Below are 12857 nucleotides of genomic sequence, written 5' to 3'. Positions count from 1 at the left end.
AACTATTACAATGACCAGGAAAACCAAAACAAAAATCACAAGACACTAAATGAGAAAACAAAACCAAAGCTTCAAAGAAAAATGCCAATTAGACACAAGCCCAAGAATAATTCCTGGAAGAGCTAAAGAGATAAGTGGTAAAGGAAAAGTTGGGAAGAGAGTGATACAAGGTGCAAAAAAAATATTGAAGTGTACCTTTATAAAAGATTTCCTCTGTTGGATCTAAGATATATCTATCATAAGGGTCCCATCTCTTAATGAAACTACATATTAAAAGGACAAAAAAGTAGAAGATACAGATTGGGTAGAAACAATGTGACAGGTCCCATTGACAAATTCCTACAAACATACCTAGAAAGTATCTCAATATGGATCCCGATAAGGAAATACAGAAAAAAAAAAAATAAAAAAAAATCACCATGAGTTCAGCTCAACCAGGCATATGGGATTGGGTCAGGAGTTGCCATAACAAACACTACAGGGCTCAAAAAGAGACTTTGTACCAGGGGAAGAAGAGGTTAGGGTTAGAGTCTCCTACATCTATAATAGGACAACATAGGAATGAGTGTGATCTGGTAGCTTTGTCTCCTTCTACCTAGTGGTAAGAGTCAAAGCCACATTTATACTAACATCCAGAATTGGGTACAGAAATACCTTTCATGCAATAGGGAAATAGAATAGGAGGAATTAAAGGGTAGATTAAGGAAGGAATTAGTTTTAAGCAAAACAAATTCTGAAGATGTAAAAAAATATTTATAGCCTTATTTGAAATGGCCAAGAATGGGAATCTGAGACCGTGTCCATAAATTGGGGAATGATATATAAATGTGTTGGGATACTATTGTATTGAACACAAGAGTGTTTAACCCATTTCCCAAGGATCATAACCTTATTATTGCTCAATATTGCCTACCAAAATGAAGGTCTATAGAGCCATTGTGCTGATCTTTTTATGCCTATGAAAACTGGACAATCTTCTTACACCATGCCAGAAAATTGAATGGCCTTCATTTGAATTAGGAAGATTCTGAACCTCACCGGGCAAGATAAGATCTTTTCTTGAACTGAACTGCCAAGCATTCAAACTCTACTACAGAGAGCACAAGTCTAGTGAGCTGGCCATGTTATCCAAATGCCAAAAGATTATTTTACAGAAAACATACACAAGGCACATGTTCACATAATGTTCAGAAGAAATGATACAAGGATATTCTCAAGATCTCTCTAAAGAACTTTGTTACTGATTATGAGACATGGGAGACACAGGCACAGGACTGCTCATCATAGTGTCTGCTGATCCAAAGAAAGCATTTTGCTCTACGAACAAAGCAGAATTACTGTAGCACAAAATACCAGTGTGCAAAGTTAGAGACATATCTCCATTGAGACTATTTGTGGCCTTCTGAAATTGACATACTGATAAAATGATGCCATTTTGGGCCTTTTTTATGTTATTCAAAAAAATAATTGATTAACAAAGAAACAGGTCCTTTGGAGACTCTTCCCCCCAAAAGGTCATAATCTTGCCTATATATTATTCATTACAAACTAAATAGTTGAACTGTACCTCTCCAACAAATTCCAGGAAAAAACACATTCTTTTAATTTTCACAAGTTTTCACTCCCCAGCCACAGTCATTGCTAGTAGTAAAGATCCAAAGTGAATAGGATGTCCCTTTCTAAACAATCATATTGGGGTAACCAAACCCACATTTACACTGTGAGTTGCACTCATAGATAGGAGTGCCAGGTTGGATTTTTATCTGTCTTTTTTTTTATTGTAAGCCAAATGAACTCCAGCATTTGCTGGAGTTCTCAAAGAAGCAATCTATGCCCATATAATCAACTTGAGCCTTCTTTACAACATACTCAGCAATAGCAGGCTTTAAACTTTTGATATCATTTTTCAACATTATTGCTTTGCCTTGCTTTAGTTGAGACAAATAATCTTGTTGGTCATTATAAAATTGTTCAAGCAGTAAGGGACATTTGAGATTTCTTGAAGGTTTCCAGGTATTTGTAATTTCTGGCCATTCTTTCCATTTTACAAAGTAATATTCCATATCCTTTTCTATCTTGTAGTCACACAAGTATTCCACCTTATAATTATTTAGATTCCTTTTGGTGACTCCAATCTATTTATACGTGAACTTTTCCTTTCTACATAATTCCTGAAGAATATCAAGTGAAGCTAGACAAGGCAGACACCAAGATCCTTGTGCTCCCCTAATGGCCACCGCCATCTTGTGCAGCCTTAATTTAAACTGACGTAGTCTGATGGGAGGGCTCAACTGGAGGGCCCCCATTTTGGTTCTTTTTGTATTCAAAGAACAAGAAACAACAGTATCAGAATAATGAGCAACCAGAATTCCAGAGGACTAATGAGATAACATGCTACTTACCTCCTGATAGAGATAAGACTTACAATGCAGTATGGGAAAGATAATTTTTTTGTATATGGCCAATGTGGAAATTTGATTAACTATACAAGTTAGTAATGTCAGTTCAGTTGGTTTGGAGGTTTAGGATGAAAGGATGAGAAGGAAGATTTGGTTGATTTAGTGTGAGACTTCTTGGCAGAGATCAGGAAATCAATGCTTTGTGTTTGTGTGACATGTGAAGTTTGAGAAAGAATTTCTGAGTAATTATCAATATTTTAATAATTATGGCTAGTGGTGAATTAATGAAAGGATGATAATTTTCTCATAAACCAAAGACCCTTCATGGAAGCCTTTTGATGATTGTATATCCTTGGAAGGATAAGTATTTCCAATAAGTAGAAATCAATTGATTGGTTAACAATTAATGAGAATGAATATTATCATGAGAGACTGTTAGGATTATTACTAGGTGCTAAGTCAGTTGTCTGGTACTTAACAATTCTCTAGCTCTGAGTTCACACCTTTATAGGAGTTTGCTCATTGGTTCTGTAAGGAGTTCCCACAAGCCCATTCTTTGGGAGGATATAAGGAGCCAACATTGAGTGGGGAAGTCAGTGTGGATTGGGTCAAGGAGAAGACTTCCCGGGAGAACTTCAAGGAAGCTCGAGGAGATTCAGAGAACCAGGATTCAGTGGATTCACAAGTCTAAAGGAACAGCCTGCACATGGACTTCTGGGAGATTCACAACTAGGACTGAATTCTGGGAAACCCACAATCCCACACTCTTGGAGGCAGAGTCAAGATTTCATTCCCACGTCTACCTTCATGCTGGCTGGAGGCTTTGGAGTCAGAGGGAGCTGGAGAGAAGATTTGGAAAGAGACAGTAAAGGACTTTAACTCCTGGCTGCATTTTGGGATTGTTGAACTGAACTGAAAGAAGGCTGCCTCCAAAAGCTCCCCCAAGAAAATAATTGACAATTTAGAGACAACAGAACATTATATTTTGGCACCCAACGTGGGGCAAGGACTTTTGCTTATCCTGACTCTGGCTGATTCTGAGCCCTTCAGGGAGCTAGCTGCCCAGACTTTAAAAGAGATGGGCCTATTCTAATAAAAGGTTGGCTATGTGACTGATCTTGTCACTCATGGACAAAGAGCTAGACCAATCCTCCCCAGGTCTCTATACAAAAGGCTCTGTCCTCCACCCAGTCAGTGAACAATGAACCATGGTGGGTTAAGAATTCCACTTAGATTGGATTCTCCCTATAAGGTCTTCTACTTGGGTGTAGTGAGAAGCATCTACCCAGATGATTTGGGCAATCTCATCTATCTCTTAACTTTATGTCATTCCAGGAGACTCTGTAGCCATATTGGGTGTTTCTGGTTTCTAGCTTATAGGATGGGAGTGATGTTGTATGGTTGGAAGAGAGAATAGATATTTTTAGACATCTCTAGTCTTGTCTCTCTCCATTCTTCTCTAAGGGAGACTTTAATTCTGATAAGAGGGAAAGTAAAAGCTTGGTCTCTGTTTTACTCAAAGGGAAGTTGGTGCAAGGTTGAGTCTTATCTATCTGTTCCCTTAAGTAATATTTATTAGTCTAGGACCGGGCTTTTTTTCACTCACATTGTTGGTAAGGTTGTGAATTGATCCAATCACTCTGGAGAGCAATTTGAAACTGCGCCCAAAGGGCAATCAAACTGTGCATACCCTCGGATTCAGTAATATCATTACTAGATATATATCTTGAAGAGATCATAAAAAAGGGAAAAGGAACTATATGTAAATATTTGTAGCAGCTCTTTTTGTGATGGGTGCCCATCTATTGAGGAATGACTAAATAAAGTGTAGTACATGAATTTAATGGATTACTATTGTATTAAGAAATGATGATTTCAGAAAAATCTGGGAAGACTTACATGAACTGATGCTGAATGAAGTAAGTAGAACCAGGAGAATATTGTACACTCTAATACCTTAGAAAGCACTACCATAACACGATATGATAATCAACTATGATTGACTTAGCTCTTCTTAATAATAGAGTGATGGAAAATGCTATTCATATCCAGAGAAAGAACTGATGGAATCTGAATACAGATCAAAGCATACTATTTTCACTTTTTGTTGTTGTGGTTTTTTCCTTTTGTTCACTTTCGTTTTTTTTTTTTTTTTAATTAAAAAAAATGTTTTTAGCCACTGAAACTCACTTTCTTCTTTTTCAGCATGACTAATGTGGAAATATGTTTCACATAATTGCACATGTAGAACCTATATCAGATTGCTTGCGGTTTTGGGAAGGACAGAAAAATTTGGAACTCAAAATCTTATTTAAAAAATGAATGTTGATGCATGTATTTAGAAACATAAAATACTATTAAAGTAAAAAAAAAAAAGAATGCTGAAAACTATTTTTATATGTAATTGGAAAAATAAAATACTTTTTACCAAAAAAAAAAAAAAAAAAAAAAAAAAAAAAAGAAAAGAAAAAAGAAATCAAGGCCTCCAAACTATGGCATTCAAATGAAAGGACATTAGAAAGAAATATTATTTCCTAAATATTTAAAAACATGAAAGGGAAAAGTTAGTATAGTTCCATGCCTGCAATTATCCATTTATTGAAGTCAATCCTCCTTATCAAGTCCCAATTAAGTCTGCTTACCTGTCGCCCCTTCTAATCATTACTGTATTATGGCACAGGGCTTACTTACATAGCTCAATGAAACTATGAGCTGTGCTGTACAGGTTTATCCAAAATAAGCAGATCATAATGGAGAGTTCAGACAAAAGGTGATCCACTGGAGAAGGAAATGGTAAACCACTCTAGTACCTTTGCCAAGAAAACCCCATGGACACTACATGATAAAAGAGATGAGATCAGAAGATGAGCACCTTAAATCAGAAGGTGCCTGATAAGCTACTAGGGAAGGACTACAAATAGCTCCAGTGTCATTTTTTTATTTTTATTTTTTCCCCTTTTCTGAGGCTAGGGTTAAGTGACTTGCCCAGGGTCACACAGCTAGGAAGTGTTAAGTGTCTGAGATCAGATTTGAATTCGGGTCCTCCGGAATTCAGGGCAGGTGCTCTATCCACTGTGCCACCTAGCTGCCCCCAGCTCCAGTGTTATTAAAGCAGCTGGCCTGAAGCCAAAAAAGAAGTTAGCTCTGGATGCATTTGGTGATGAAAGGAAGATCAGCATTGCACAGGAACCTGGAACACAAGATCTATAAGCCAAATTAATGGAAATGGAGAGATTAAACATCAACATCTTGGGTATCAATGAACTTAAATGGACAGGAATAGGTGAATTTAATTCAGGTGATCACTACAGATAATATTGTGGGCAAGAATACCTTAGAAGAAATGGAGTGGCCATCATAGTCAATAAAAGTGTGAGAAAAGCAGTATTGGGATATAATCTCCAAAATGATTGAATGATATCTTTTCAAATCCAAGGCAAATCATTCAACATTAACACAAGTTCTATGTTCTAATCAATGATGCCAAAAAGGGCAAAGTTTCTTAATGTAAGGATGCGGTTCCCGCAAAACAAGAGAAGGGAATTGTAAGGGCCCTTTAAATGGGCGGTGCCACAGCGCAACAGGAGATTGAGTGGCCCAGAAGTAATCTCTGTGGATATAGGACTTCCCTGTGGGTGGGATCTTGGCCATATTGAGATAGCTTTGTAATGGGTGATGACTCTCTCCCTGGTTGGCTGTGCGTGTGACCTCACAGACCCTTTATAAGCCCACTGCAGACAGCAGTTGCTCTCTTTAACCTGGCTCCCTAACCTGGGGTAGCCAAGCCAAGTGGATGGATAACTGAGAGGTAAGGAGTTTGGTAGTGAACACGTGGGTCTTCTGACCAGGTGTTCACTGGGGAACCAACAAGTCAGGGCATTATGTTTGTAGGTATAATAAAGGTTTTTAAGATTACACGTGGCTGTTCTTGAGCGCGCTACTGGTTATTAAACTATAGATTCAAGAGATCGTGGCCAGAGTCCTTTGAAGACCTCAGAGGAGGTGAGCCGGGTAGAATTGACACTGCAAAGGTCAGTGGTCAAAGGTACTCTGTTGGGCCTAGGACAGACTAGTAATTGTAACTGCCAGGAGGGCATGTTACAGATCAATTCTATGAAGACCTGCAACATTGTTTAGAAATAACACTAGAAAAAAAGAGATCACATTTATCCTGGTGAATTGGAATCCTGAAGTAGGAAATCAAGAAATAATTGGAATAATAGGCAAGTTTGGCCTTGGAGTTCAAAATGAAGCAGACAGAAATTATGTGTTTTTGTGGGTTTTTTTTTAAAAAAACAATTCCAAAGGTTTCTGTACATGGATATCATCAGATGGTCAATAACAAAATCAAACTGAATATATCGTTGATTAAACTTTTCAGCCAAAGGTAGAGACCCAGAACTGACTGTGATCAGATCATGAGTTTCTTATTACAAACTTTGGACTTAAATTGAAGAAACTAGGGAAAATCATCAGACCACATAGGTATGACCTAAATAATATCCCTTATGAATATGAAGTAGAAATGATGAATAGATTTAAGGGATTAGATCTGGTAGATAAAGTGCTTGAAGAACTATTGCAACATTTTATAGGAGGCAACAAACAACATTCCAAAGAAAAAGAACAAGAAAGGAAAATAGCTCAACAAACATCTGAAAAAAGCATAGCAAAAGGTAAAGGAGAAGGGGGAAGATATACCCAACAGAATGCAGAATGCCAGAGAATAGCAAGGAGAGTTAAGGTTTTCTTAAATAAGTAGTGCAAAGAAATATAGCAGAAGAAAACAATGGGAAAGACAGATCTCATCAAGAAAATTAGAGATATTAAGGGGAAGTTTCATGCAAAAATGGGCATGATAAAAGAAGAGATTAAGAAATGGTAAGAATATACAAAAGAATTATAAAGAAAGAGTTTAACATTACTAAGATAAACCATGATGGTGTGATTATTTATTTAGAGCCAGTTATCATGGATAATGAAATTCAATGGGCCTTAGAAAGCACTGCTAACAATAAGGCTAGAGGAGGTGATGGAATTCCAGTTGAGCTATTTAAAACCCTTAAAGCCATCTTTCTTTTTTTTTGTTAAAGTATTGTACTTCAATATGGCAGCAAATTTGGAAAATGCAAGTTTACATCCCAATTCTAAAGGACAATGCCAAATTACTGAACAATTGTACTCATTTCATACAATAGCAAGGATACGCTTATGATTCTGAAAGCTAGACTTCAGTAATATGAGAATTGAAAATTACCAGAAGTGCAACTTGGTTTTCAAAGTGAATTGCCAACATTCACTGGATTAATGTAGAAAGCAAAGGAGTTCCAGGAAAACATCTACTTCTGCTTCACTGACTACATTAAATTTTTTAACTGTAGATCACAACAAAGACAGGAGAAACAGATTTCCTTAGGAAGCTGAATGCAGCCCAAGAAGAAGAGTTAGAAGTGAATATGGAACAACCAACTGGTTTAAGATTAGGAAAGGCGTACAATAAGGTTGTATGTTGTCATCTTATTCATTTAACTTATATGAAAAGTACATCATGTGAAATGCCAGGTTGGATGAAACAAAAAATGCTGGGAGAAAAATCAACCTTAGTTATGCAGATAATACTGTTCTGATGACTGAAAGTGAGGAGGAATTAAGAAGCCTTTTAATGAGGGTAAAAGAGGAGAGTGTAAAAGGCTGGAAGTTTAACATAAAAAAACCCCCTAAGATCTTGGGAACTGATCTCATCACATTCTGTCAAATAAAGGGAGAAAAAAATGGAAGCAGTGTCAGATTTTATATTTTTGCCTCAAAGATCAAAGCAAACAGTGACTGAAACCATGAAATTAAAGATACTTATGGGGCAGTTACATGGTATAGTGGATAGAACACTGACCCTGATTTCAGGAGGAGCCGAGACAGATACTTAATATTTCTTAGCTGTATGACCCTAGGCAAGTCACTTAATTCCAATTGTCTCAACAACAACAACAAAAAAGATGTTTATAGGTAGAGGTGGTCTAGGTTCCCTGCCACTCAGGAGTAGGTTCAAACAATGTAATAAATTTCAATTCTTTCAGTTCCCATCAGGGAATAATTTTCTCAAATGTCAAAAATTGGACTAGACTCATAATTGAACAGAAAGGAAATTCAACTTAATCCAGCATTGAGTCACAAGGTGGAGTCAGTGTGGTTGAAACAATTCCCACATTATTAGATACATCTGCGAGCTGCCATTGTTGAAGGTTTTATTTAATATTTCTTTTGTCTCTGTTTTCCTTTTGTAAGTTGCATCTAGATTCAACTTATTTTACAGAAAATAAATTGTACTATATGGTTAAAATCTGGGAAAATAAAAAGATCCACAATAAAAAATGTCAATAAAATTAAAAAAAATTAAAAATGCCAATCAATCACATCCGAGAGAGAACTATGGACTATTTTCACCTTTTTGTTTGTTTCTCATGGTTTTTTTTCCCCCCCTTTTGGTCTGATTTTTCTTACACAACCTAACAAATATGGAAATGTTTAAAAAGATTACACATATTTAACCTATATCAGATTGCTTGCTGTGTTGGGGAGGGAGAAAAATTTAGAACACAAAGTTTTTCAAAAATGAATGTTGAACAAGGTTTTGCAAAGGTCAATGTTGAAAACTATCGTGTGTATATGGAAAAATAAAATCTACTAAAATAAAAAAATTAATAAAATAAACTTTTCTCAAAAAAATGTTAAAAACTATATTTACATGTACTTGGAAAAATAAAATACTATTGGAAAAAAAACAAATGATATTTGCTCCTTGGCAAATCTGGATAACATACTGAAAGTAGACATCATCTTGCTTAAAAAATTCATAGAGGCAAAGTTATGACTTTTCTAGTAGTAATGTATGGCTATGAGAGTTGGATTATAAGGAATGCAGAGTGCTGCAGAACTGATGCTCTCAAATTATGGTGCTGGAGAAAATTTTTGAGAGTTCCTTGCACAGCAAGGATGTCAAATCAGTCAATATTTAAATTAATTCAGGCAATTCACTAGAAGTTCAAATATGGAAACTAGATAAAATACATTGGCCACATAATAAGAAGATGAAACTTATTAGAAAAGTCCATGATGTTGGGAAAAATTGAAGACAAAAGGAAAAGGGTACAGCAGAGAATGAGAAGGATAATGTGGAAACAATAAACATAGATAGACTTCTAAAGTAGTGGAAAGTAGAAGGGCTTGGAGTATTATGATTCATGGGGTCACCAGGATTTGGGCACAAGAGAACAAACTAAATCTACATCTTCTCTCCCATGAAGCCTTCCCTGTCTTGATAGGTGAAAATGATATTTCACTCACTAGAATTCTTTGAGGATTTTCTGGAATAAAACCTTTTTATTTTTATTATGCACCCTTCAATTTATTTATGGGCATGTCCTTATCTTCATTGGGCTGCTAGGTGGATAGAGTGTGGGGACTAGAATCAGGAAGACATAAGTATAAATCTGACCTCAGATACTTACTGCTTGTGTGATCCTGGGAAAATTACTTACCCCTGTTTGCCTCAACTTCTTCATCTGTACAATGTACTGGAGAAGGAACTGGCAAATCACTCTTGATATCTTTGTCAAGAACACCTCAAATGGGATCATGAAGAGTCAAACACATCAGAAAATGAATCAACAAAAAGCCCCTTCACCTTTATTAATTTTCAAGCTTCCTGAGAGCAGCCTTTCAAAAAATCTTTTTGAACCTCTAGTCCAGTACTATTTCTTCACCCATAGTTTCTTTCTTTTTCTCTCTCCCTCTCTTTCTTATTTCCTTTCTTTTTTTAATTTAATATTTTCCCCAGTTACATTTAAAATAATTTTTTTATATTTTGATTCCAGATTCCCTCCTTTACCGCCCCCCCCCCGTCCCAGTCCCCATTAAGAAAGCACATGCGAAATTATGCAAAACATTTCCTTAAGTCATGTTATTTCACAAAAATTAAAAGTTTAAATTCAAGTCAAGATATACATTGAGTAGTTACTCATAAAAAGTTCATATTTAATAATCTTATAAGATTTCTTTTAAGAAATCTGAAAGGAGATAAAATTAAACATTTTCACACCTGCAAAAACAAAATACTAGCTTAGCTATAAATGAAATAAGGTTACAGAGCTATGAATGAAAACAGTCCCAATCCTTATAAAGATCATACACTCTACAGGAGTAACAAATGTCAACAGGTATAATACAAATAATAATATTATACAAAGATATTCAAAGTAATAAAGAAAGAAGAGAGCCTTAAACTCCATGAGGATCAGGGTCAACGCTTTCTTCCAAATAAAAGCAAACTGATGTGAGCCTTGAATCAGAAAGAAAAGGATTTTAAGAGACTGTCGCATGGAGGAAAAGTATTGCAGGCCTGGGACATAGACTTTATATGGGTACAGAGATAGCAGATGACTTGAAAAGGAAAAGATGCTTCCTTCGAAGAGGTTGCTAATTATCATAAGCTAATCAGTTCTTGATCATAAGCTATTCAGCCTCTGTTCAATTCAACTGAATAAATGTTTATAACAGGCCCCTATGAGTGAGGCATTGGGCTAGGAAAAAAACAGAAAATCAACACACACACACAATCTTAATCTTTTTATCTATCCATCTATCTTCTTTTTGCCCTCAAGGATCCTATATATTGCCCTAGGTTCTCTTGTCTACATAGGTGTTAACCACATTCCCTTTTCCTCCTTTCCTCCCTCCTCCCCCAAATTTAACTGGAATTTCTTCACCTCCATTTGCCATAGCTTCTCCAGATTTGGCTGCCATCTTCAATGGAGCTTGAACTCCCCTTGAAGGTAAATAAAAGAAAAAAGACTGGGAGTAGAAGCCATGATTCCACAAACCTCAGCCAACAGAAAACATGCCTGAAAAGCCCTAAAAACAGATTTGAGTGGAAGAGTTGCCTAGTCCAACTCTACTTATCCAAATTCTCAGATATAAAGTCACTATCTGAATTAGTTAAGATGGGGTGCACTACTCTTGCGGTCAGAGAATGCCTCAGTTCAAATTTAGGCTTAGACATTGGGAGAAAAAAATGGCAAAGCACTGCAGTATCTTTGCAAAGAAAAGCCCAGGAACAGAACTGGCCTACTATGGGATTAAAGAGGTAGACATGATTGAGCAACAATAAAGCTGTGTGATTCTGGGCAAATCATTGCCTCCCTCTGTTCCCTCAACTGTAAAATGGGGATAACAACTACTTCACAAGCTTGTTGGGAGGATCAAATGAGACAATATTGCCTGGCACATAGTAGGTGACATATAAATGCTTATTATTATTATTATCATCATAGAGGCCTACCTTCTGGAATAAGGAAGTGACCATCCTCTGAAGCGGGACTTGGAGGGTTGTGTTCAGTTTGGGGCACCACGTTCAAGGGCATTGATAAGCAGGCCTGTGAGAGGGGCAGCCAGGGTGAGGAAGGACTGAATTTGGAGCCATGTGAGGAGTGACCTGGTGGGCATGTTCGGCCTGCAGTAAAAGAAGATTCAAGGGGAAACCTGAGAGACGTCTCCAAATATTTAAAGACATATGTATGAGGATCTTGAGGAAGACAGCCATCGACACCCAGAGAGTGGACCACAAGACAGCATTCTTACTTTTTGTTCGCTTGCATTTTGTTTTCTTTCCTTTTTGATCTGATTTTTCTTGTGCAACAAGAGAATTGTCTAAATATGTTAACATATATTTTAACATGTATAACATCTATTGCACTGCTCACCATATAAGGGAGAGGTGGGGGAAGTAAGGGAAAATCTGAAGCACAGGGCTATGCAAGGATCAGTGTTGAAAAAGTATCCATGCATGTTTTGAAAATAAAAAGTTTTAATTAAAAAAAATAATTGACATATGGGAGGATTGTGCACTTATTTGGCCCCCAGAAGGAGAAGCAGGAACAAATTGAAGGTAAATGATTTGCTAAAGATCACAGCTAATGAGCATCACAGATTTTAGAGGTACTTAGCCATAAAAAACCCAATAGTTTAATGGGGGAGAACAGACGCAACCATTTAAGAATATATTACTAATAAAGTGATTTTCAGTAACAGCATAAGTTCTTTATTCCCTTGAAACAAGAAAAAGTCAGTGACCTCAGAAAAGCCTCATTCAAGCTTTGCAAAAGCACCTGCCACTGTGCTATAAACTTTCATGTGATGTCTCCAGTGTTTGGTAGGTAGGACTTCTTTTATAACTTTTTACCCTAAGTCCTCTAGGTGAATAAGCCAGCCTTTTGCTTCTTTTAACAGATAATGGGGCTCATGAAGTCCTCATTAGGAACTAAATCCTGGAGCTGTTTTCAAGTTTAGCAAAGTTAGACTATTTGTCTTGGCTGGGATTGGGGGTTGTGATTTTGGACTCTGTATATACAGAAGCAATCTAATTTAGGCATTATTCGGGAACAATAGCTATTTGAGTATATAGTA

The 12857-nt window shown here is 36.6% G+C and overlaps 1 pseudogene; it reads right to left on the bottom strand.

Moving 5' to 3' along the window:
* Positions 1–415: 415 nt before the first annotated feature.
* LOC141542752 (histone-lysine N-methyltransferase SUV39H2 pseudogene) lies at positions 416–4516 on the bottom strand (annotated as a pseudogene).
* Between the last annotated feature and the right edge of the window lie 8341 nt (positions 4517–12857).

The sequence above is a fragment of the Sminthopsis crassicaudata genome, chromosome 5, assembly GCF_048593235.1.
Source record: "Sminthopsis crassicaudata isolate SCR6 chromosome 5, ASM4859323v1, whole genome shotgun sequence".
In the NCBI taxonomy this organism is placed as follows: Eukaryota; Metazoa; Chordata; class Mammalia; order Dasyuromorphia; family Dasyuridae; genus Sminthopsis; species Sminthopsis crassicaudata.
Note: the sequence above shows the minus strand (reverse complement) of the source record. Positions and strands in the feature narration are given on the sequence as shown.